Consider the following 9,474-nt stretch of genomic DNA (forward strand, 5'->3'; position numbering starts at 1 on the left):
AACTAATATCAACACTTAGTTTCTGATGATTATTTTACAACTGATATCAACACTTAGTTTCCGATGAGTTATTTTACAACTGATATCAGCACTTTGTTTCTGATGAGTTATTTTACAACTGATATCAGCACTTCAATTTAGTTTCTGATGAGTTTTTTTACAACTAATATCAACACTTAGTTTCTGATGAGTTATTTTACAACTGATATAAGCACTTTGTTTCTGATGAGTTTTTTTACAACTAATATCAACACTTAGTTTCTGATGAGTTATTTTACAACTGATATAAGCACTTCAATTTAGTTTCTGATGAGTTATTTTACAACTAATATCAGCACTTCAATTTAGTTTCTGATGAGTTATTTTACAACTAATATCAACACTTAGTTTCAGATGAGATATTTTACAACTGATATCAACACTTAGTTTCTGATGAGTTATTTTAGAACTAATATCAACACTTAGTTTCTGATGAGATATTTTACAACGGATATCAACACTTAGTTTCTGATGAGTTATTTTACAACTAATATCAACACTTAGTTTCTGATGAGTTATTTTACAACTGATATCAGCACTTCAATTTAGTTTCTGATGAGTTATTTTACAACTAATATCAACACTTAGTTTCAGATGAGTTATTTTACAACTAATATCAACACTTAGTTTCTGATGAGTTATTTTATAACTGATATCAACACTTAGTTTCTGATGAGTTATTTTCCTTCTGTAAGTTTCAGAAACATTGCTGTGCTGTACTATACTCTACTGTACCGGTGGGCTGGACTGTTGGTACTTAAAACGGGAGGAATGAGACAGAATATCTATCTATTAAACAGTCTGTTCCATACCCACTTTCTCTGCTTACCTCATGTCGAAATAAAAGTCCCCCACAAGTTCTTCCTTTTTTTGTGCACACATGCCATGCTTTTATTTTGACAAGAGCAGCTATACTCACTGGTGTCGTGTTCAGTCTCCTCCTCCTCTCCTTCCTCTTCCTCATTCACCTTTATTGAGATAGCATCCTCTTCCTCTCTAAAATGTTCTTCCTCTCCTTTCACTGTAATATCCTCCTCTTCTTTAGCAGGGGAGTAGCTAAGTTCATGGTTGGGGGATGTTAGCTAATTAGTGACTAGCATCAACGATTAGCATTAGTACTAGGCTGAGTATCAATCTCAACAAATAGAACAATGAAATTAAGTTGAAGTTAACTAGTAGATACGTAAACAGAATTGTGTTCAAAACACTCAGATTAATATATCCAAAATGTTCTAAAGAACTTCAATGTTTCGGTTTTATATTAGCTAGCAAGCTACCGAGGTGGTTGAATTAGTAGCTTTGCTGTTGTTGTTGTTGAAGAAGCATCTTCTTCTATGGTATAATGGTGGTCCGCAAACAAACCTTTAGGGTGTTTGCCGCCACCTAATGTGCTGGAGTGTGTGGTCAATCATGGTTTACATGAGCTCTACATTGATATACTGTATACAATAAATATGAATAAATAAATCAATATTTTTTACCTTTATTTAAACAGGAAGCCACCATTGAGACCAGGGTCTCTTTCCTGCACATAACATTTATAGACCAATCTAATCAAAATCGGAAAGTACAAAACAAAGTAAAATACAGTTCAGACAATCCAGAAAAACAGTCACATTCCTCAGCAAATAGTTCCTCAATCAATATTGTATATTGCCCAAAAGTAACAAATGTAGGTAAAATCTTTATTTTATTTTCAAACAAAACGTTTGTTTTTCATGTATTTTATTAAAGAATAAAATGATATGTAAAAGTACAAAGAGAATCATGTGTTGATCAGAACAGATTTTTTAATGAGTGAATATTTTAAACATAAGGTTACAATAATATCAAGATATGCAGTTGGGTCTATACTGCTCCTACATTGTGTAACGATACATCGTGTAGATGTACAGTACCAGTCAATGTTTGGACACACCTACTCATTCAAGGGTTTTTCTTTATTTTAACTACAGTGGGGAAAAAAAGTATTTAGTCAGCCACCAATTGTGCAAGTTCTCCCACTTAAAAAGATGAGAGAGGCCTGTAATTTTCATCATAGGTACACGTCAACTATGACAGACAAATTGAGAAAGAAAAATCCAGAAAATCACATTGTAGGATTTTTAATGAATTTATTTGCAAATTATGGTGGAAAATAAGTATTTGGTCACCTACAAACAAGCAGGATTTCTGGCTCTCACCGACCTGCAACTTCTTCTTTAAGAGGCTCCTCTGTCCTCCACTCGTTACCTGTATTAATGGCACCTGTTTGAACTTGTTATCAGTATAAAAGACACCTGTCCACAACCTCAAACAGTCACACTCCAAACTCCACTATGGCCAAGACCAAAGAGCTGTCAAAGGACACCAGAAACAAAATTGTAGACCTGCACCAGGCTGGGAAGACTGAATCTGCAATAGGTAAGCAGCTTGGTTTGAAGAAATCAACTGTGGGAGCAATTATTAGGAAATGGAAGACATACAAGACCACTGATAATCTCCCTCGATCTGGGGCTCCACGCAAGATCTCACCCAATGGGGTCAAAATGATCACAAGAACGGTGAGCAAAAATCCCAGAACCACACGGGGGGACCTAGTGAATGACCTGCAGAGAGCTGGGACCAAAGTAACAAAGCCTACCATCAGTAACACACTACGCCGCCAGGGACTCAAATCCTGCAGTGCAAGACGTGTCCCCCTGCTTAAGCCAGTACATGTCCAGGCCCGTCTGAAGTTTGCTAGAGTGCATTTGGATGATCCAGAAGAGGATTGGGAGAATGTCATATGGTCAGATGACACCAAAATATAACTTTTTGGTAAAAAAAATACTTGTCGTGTTTGGAGGACAAAGAATGCTGAATTGCATCCAAAGAACACCATACCTACTGTGAAGCATGGGGTGGAAACATCATGCTTTGGGGCTGTTTTTCTGCAAAGGGACCAGGACGACTGATCCATGTAAAGGAAAGAATGAATGGGGCCATGTATCGTGAGATTTTGAGTGAAAGCCTCCTTCCATCAGCAAGGGCATTGAAGATGAAACGTGGCTGGGTCTTTCAGCATGACAATGATCCCAAACACACCGCCCGGGCAACGAAGGAGTGGCTTCGTAAGAAGCATTTCAAGGTCCTGGAGTGGCCTAGCCAGTCTCCAGATCTCAACCCCATAGAAAATCGTTGGAGGGAGTTGAAAGTCCGTGTTGCCCAGCGACAGCCCCAAAACATCACTGCTCTAGAGGAGATCTGCATGGAGGAATGGGCCAAAATACCAGCAACAGTGTGTGAAAACCTTGTGAAGACTTACAGAAAACGTTTGACCTGTGTCATTGCCAACAAAGGGTACATAACAAAGTATTGAGAAACTTTTGTTATTGACCAAATACTTACTTTCCACCATAATTTGCAAATAAATTCATAAAAAATCCTACAATGTCATTTTCAGGATTTTTTTTTCTCATTTTGTCTGTCATAGTTGACGTGTACTTATGATTAAAATTACAGGCCTCTCTCATCTTTTTAAGTGGGATAACTTGCACAATTGGTGGCTGACTAAATATTTTTTTTCCCCACTGTATTTTATACATTGTTGAATAATGGTGAAGACATCAAAAGTATGAAAAAACACATATGGAATCATGTAGTAACCAAAAAGTGTTAAACAAATCAATATATATTTTATATTTACATTGTTCAAAATGGCCGCCCTTTGCCTTGATGACAGCTTGGCATTCTCTCAACCAGCTTCATGAGGAATTATTTTCCAACAGTCTTGAAGGAGTTCCCACATATGCTGAGCACTTGTTGGCTTTGTTTCCTTCACTCTGCGGTCCAACTCATCACAAACCATCTCAATTGAGGTTCAGGTCGGGTGATTGTGGAGGCCAGGTCATCTGATGCAGCACTCTATCACTCTACTTCTTGGTTTAAATAGCCCTTACACAGCCTGAAGGTGTGTTTGGGGTCATTGTCCTGTTGAAAAACAAATGATAGTCCCACTATGCGCAAACCAGATGGGATGGCGTATCGCTGCAGAATGCTGTGGTAGCCATGTTGGTTAAGTGTGCCTTGAATTCTAAATAAAATCACTGACAGTGTCACCAGCAAAGTACCCCCACACCACCTCCTCCATGCTTCACGGTGGGAAATACACATGTGGTAATCATCCGTTCACCTGCTCTGCATCTCACAAAGACACAGAGGTTGGAACCAAAAATCTCAAATTTGGACTCATCAGACCAAATTACAGATTTCCACCAGCCTAATGTCCATTGCTCGTGTTTCGTGGCCCAAGCCTCTTCTTATTGGTGTCCTTTGGTAGTGGTTTCTTTGAAGCAATTCGACCATGAAGGCCTGATTCACGCAGTCTCCTCTGAACAGTTGATGTTGAGATGAATACTGTGGTAGCTCCAGGTGACTACCTCATGAAGCTGGTTGAGAGACGGGATGCCAAGAGTGTGAAAGATACAATCTATCTGCAACATTAAAGCTGATATACCCTTTGGGGTAGAGTTTGGGAAACCTTCCTCTAACTCGATTTTTATTTTCTCAAAAGGAGAGCAGCGGTACGATACGATATACTTTGTCCATTTACATGGAAATTCATTTTGTGAAGTCAGAAAACAAATCCACAAACCCAATCCACTATAATACATGCAGTACGGAAAACACTGGAAAGTCAATACACAAGACACATTCAGAGTCTCTACGGCCTACTGATCCACCATGTATTGGACCTACATCTGTCCTATGTCCTACTGGTCAGTCTACATCTGTCCTATGTCCTACTGTTCAGCCTACATCTGTCCTATGTCCTACTGTTCAGCCTACATCTGTCCTATGTCCTACTGTTCAGCAGCCTACATCTGTCCTATGTCCTACTGTTCAGTCTACATCTGTCCTATGTCCTACTCTTCAGCAGCCTACATCCTTCTCTCCTGTGTGCGTCCTCTCATGTCTTCTCATGTGACCTAACTGGGTAAAACTCTTTCCACACCGGGAGCAGTGATGAGGCTTCTCTCCTGTGTGTATTCTCTCATGGATTTTCAGGTACCCTAACCAGGCAAAACTCTTTTCACATTGGGAGCATTGGACAGGCTTCTCCCCTGAGTGCATTCTCTCATGTCGTTTCAGGTCCCCTAACTGGTTAAAACCCTTTCTACACTGGGAGCAGTGATGAGGCTTCTCCCCTGTGTGTATTCTCTCATGTCGTTTCAGGTCCCCTAACTGGTTAAAACCCTTTCCACAGTGGGAGCAGTGATGAGGCTTCTCCCCTGTGTGTATTCTCTCATGCTCTTTCAGGTATTCTTTCCGGTTAAAACTCTTTCCACACTGGGAGCAGTGATGAGGCTTTTCCCCTTTGTGTATTCTCTCATGCACTTTCAGGTGTCCTAACTGGGGAAAACTATTTCCACACTGGGAGCATTGGAAAGGCTTCTCCCCTGTGTGTATTCTCTCATGCTCTTTCAGGTATTCTTTCCGGTTAAAACTCTTTCCACACTGGGAGCAGTGATGAGGCTTTTCCCCTGTGTGTATTCTCTCATGTCGTTTCAGGTGTCCTAACTGGTTAAAACCCTTTCCACAGTGGGTGCAGTGGAATCGACTTGCTGGTTTGGACGTCTCTGGTTCCTCTGTATCTGGTCTTTCTCCTGCCAAAGACAGAGCGTTTATTTAAACAGAGACTTGAATGAAACCTCCACAACTCTCTTGCTAGGAGGTTTAATCCAAATCAGATCCCTCAAAAACCCGAGGCCAGTTTACAAAACAATTCTCATTTAAAATAATCTTGGCAGGGTTGATTGGTTGGGTTACTTTCTAAATGTAATCCGTTACAGTTGCTAGTTACCTGTCAAAAATTGTAATCAGTAAAGTAATCTTATTACATTCCGTTACTTTTAGATTACTCTCCCCTTAATGCATTAGTAGAAGACAAAAATGTATGTTCCCAATTGAACAACATCTATTGCAGGATAAATCAACGTTAAAGATTATTATTATTCATTATTTTTGTACACCTTTTTACTCCCCAATTGGTAGTTACAGTGTTGTCCCATCGCTGCAACTCCTGTACGGACTCGGGAGAGGCGAAGGTCGAGAGCCGCACTGCTTTTCTTGACACAATGCTAGCTTAACCCGGAAGCCAGCAGCACCAATGTGTCGGAGGAAACACTGTACATCTTGCGCCCGGCCTGCCACAGGAGTAGCTAGAGCGCGATGGGACAAGGACAAACCCAGCCGGCCAAACCCTCCCCTAAGCCGGACGACGCTGGGCCAACTGGGCGCCGCATCATGGGTCATCCCGGTTCACGGCCGGCTGGGATCTAACCAGGATCTGTGGTGACGCCTTAGAACGCTGCATGCTTTGAGCACTACTGAAAAAGTACTATTTACATGTGAAAGACGAAATGCTGCATTTACTACAGGCCTATTGTTTACCTTTGTGTTGGGGACACTTTGATATCTTGATAATATGCAGCTGTTTAAAGGGAAAAATCCACAGATGAAACAATAACAAAACGGTCGACCCTGCCTCTGTTTTGGTAAACAGCTGAGGGATGGGAGAAATGTAATGTAAGATGAATAGACAGAGCTATGGATGCAAGGACTGACCATCCATGATATCAACATTATTGTTTTAAACATGTTATGAGGCTATATAGTGTTTGTTTACATTTACAATGTTTACAAACATTGGATAAAAACAAGCTTGGGTTCTCATGGAGTGTAACAGTTGAACTCATGAGGCATTTAGAAGTTATATTCTTCAAGAATCATGGGATGGATGGATGATAATAGTAGAGAGAGTGATTTATTTCAGCTTTTTTTTCTTTCATCACATTCCCAGTGGGTCAGAAGTTTACATACACTCAATTAGTATTTGGTAGCATTGCCTTTAAAATTGTTTAACTTGGGTCAAACGTTTCGGGTAGACTTCCACAAGCTTCCCACAATAAGTTGGGTGAATTTTGGCCCATTCCTCATGACAGAGCTGGTGTAACTGAGTCAGGTTTGTAGGCCTCCTTGCTCGCAAACGCTTTTTCAGTTCTGCCCACACATTTTCTATAGGATTGAGGTCAGGGCTTTGTGATGGCCACTCCAATACCTTGATTTTGTTGTCCTTAAGCCATTTTGCAACAACTTTGGAAGTATGCTTGGGGTCATTGTCCATTTGGAAGAACCATTTGTGACCAAGCTTTAACTTCCTTACTGATGTCTTGCGATGTTGCTTCAATATATCCACATAATTTTCCTTCCTCATGATACCATCTGTTTTGTGAAGTGCACCAGTCCCTCCTGCAGCAAAGCATCCCCACAGCATGATGCTGCCACCCCCATGTTTCACGGTTGGGATGGTGTTCTTCGGCTTGCAGGCTCCCCCATTTTCCTCCAAACATAACGATGGTCATTATGGCCAAACAGTTCTGTTTTTTGTTTCATCAGACCAGAGGACATTTCTCCAAAAAGTATGATTTTTGTCCCCATGTGCAGTTGCAAACCGTAGTCTGGCTTTTTTATGGCGGTTTTGGAGCAGTGGCTTCTTCCTTGCTGAGCGGCCTTTCAGGTTATGTCGATATAGGACTCGTTTTAATGTGGATGTAGATACTTTTGTACCTGTTTCCTCCAGCATCTTCACAAGGTCCATTGCTGTTGTTCTGGGATTGATTTGCAGTTTTTGCACCAAAGTATGTTCATCTCTAGGACAGAACGAGTCTCCTTCCTGAGTGGTATGATGGCTGCGTGGTCCCATGGTGTTTATCCTTGCGTACTATTGTTTGTACAGATGAATGTTGTAACTTCAGGCGTTTGGAAATTGCTCCCAAGGATGAACCAGACTTGTGGAGATCTACCATTTCTTTTCTGAGGTCTTGGCTGATTTATTTTCATTTTCCCACGATGACAAGCAAAGAGGCACTTAGTTTGAAGGTCGGCCTGGAAATACATCCACAGGTACATCTCCAATTGACTCAAATGATGTCAATTAGCCTATCAGAAGTTTCTAAAGCCATGACATCATTTTCTGGAATTTTCCAAGCTGTTTAAAGGCACAGTCAACTTACTGTATGTAAACTTCTGACCTGCTGGAATTGTGATACAAATTAATTATAAGTGAAATAATCTGTCTGCAAACAATTGTTGGAAAAATTACTTGTGTCACGCAGATGTCCTAACCGTGGAGTGGTTGAAAAACGCGTTTTAATGACTCCAACCGAAGAGTATTTAAACTTCCGACTTCAACTGTGTATATATATATATATATTGGAGTGTATTTAAACTTCCGACTTCAACTGTGTATATATATATATATTGGAGTGTATTTAAACTTCCGACTTCAACTGTGTGTATATATATATATATATATATACACACACACACTACCGGTCAAACATTTTAGAACATTTTCATATACAGTACCAGTCAAAAGTTTTAGAACACCTACTCATTCAAGGGTTTTTCTTAATTTTTACTATTTTCTACATTGTAGAATAATAGTGAAGACATCAGAACTATGATGAACTATTGCCTTACCTCCATAACTTGCTACATTTGCACACACTGTATATATATTTTCTGTTGTATTTTTGACTTTATGTTTTGTTTTACCCCATATGTAACTCTGTGTTGTTTTTATCGCACTGCTTTGCTTTATCTTGGCCAGGTCACAGTTGTAAATGAGAACTTGTTCTCAACTGGCTTACCTGGTTAAATAAAGGTGAAATAAAAAATAAATAAAAAATGAAATAACACATATGGAATCATGTATTAACCAAAAACAGTGTTAAATGAAAATATATTTGAGATTCTTCAAAGTAGCCACCCTTTGCCTTGATGACAGCTTTGCACACTCTTGGCATTCTTTCAACAGGTATTTCAATGCATTTCAATTAACAGGTGTGCCTTGTTAAAAGTTCATTTGTGGAATTTCTTTCCTTCTTAATGCGTTTCAGCCAATCAGTTGTGTTGTGACAAGGTAAGGGGGGATATACAGAAGATAGCCCTATTTGGTAAAAGACCAAGTCCATACTATGGCAAAAACAGCTCAAATAAGCAAAGAGAAATGACAAGTCCATCATTACTTTAAGACATGAAGGTCAGTCAATACGGAACATTTCAACAACTTAAAGGAAAATAGAATAATCAGAAGAGTTGTCAGTCCAAAACAACAGTCAGAACAAAGCCTCTGTATTCTCTCATGTCATCTCAGGTCCTCTAACACTACACAGCCCATTCAAATCAGAAAAGCTTGATGATGAGTTGGTTAACTGAATAAGTTGTGCTAGAGCAAAAACCAAAACACGCACCCAGCAAACAAATCCACAAACCCAATCCACTATAATACATGCTGTACGGAAAACACTGGAAAGTCAATACACAAGACACATTCAGAGTCTCTACGGCCTACTGATCCACCATGTATTGGACCTACATCTGTCCTATGTCCTACTGTTCAGCCTACAT

Source organism: Coregonus clupeaformis, unplaced genomic scaffold (assembly GCF_020615455.1).
Source record: "Coregonus clupeaformis isolate EN_2021a unplaced genomic scaffold, ASM2061545v1 scaf0813, whole genome shotgun sequence".
NCBI lineage: Eukaryota > Metazoa > Chordata > Actinopteri > Salmoniformes > Salmonidae > Coregonus > Coregonus clupeaformis.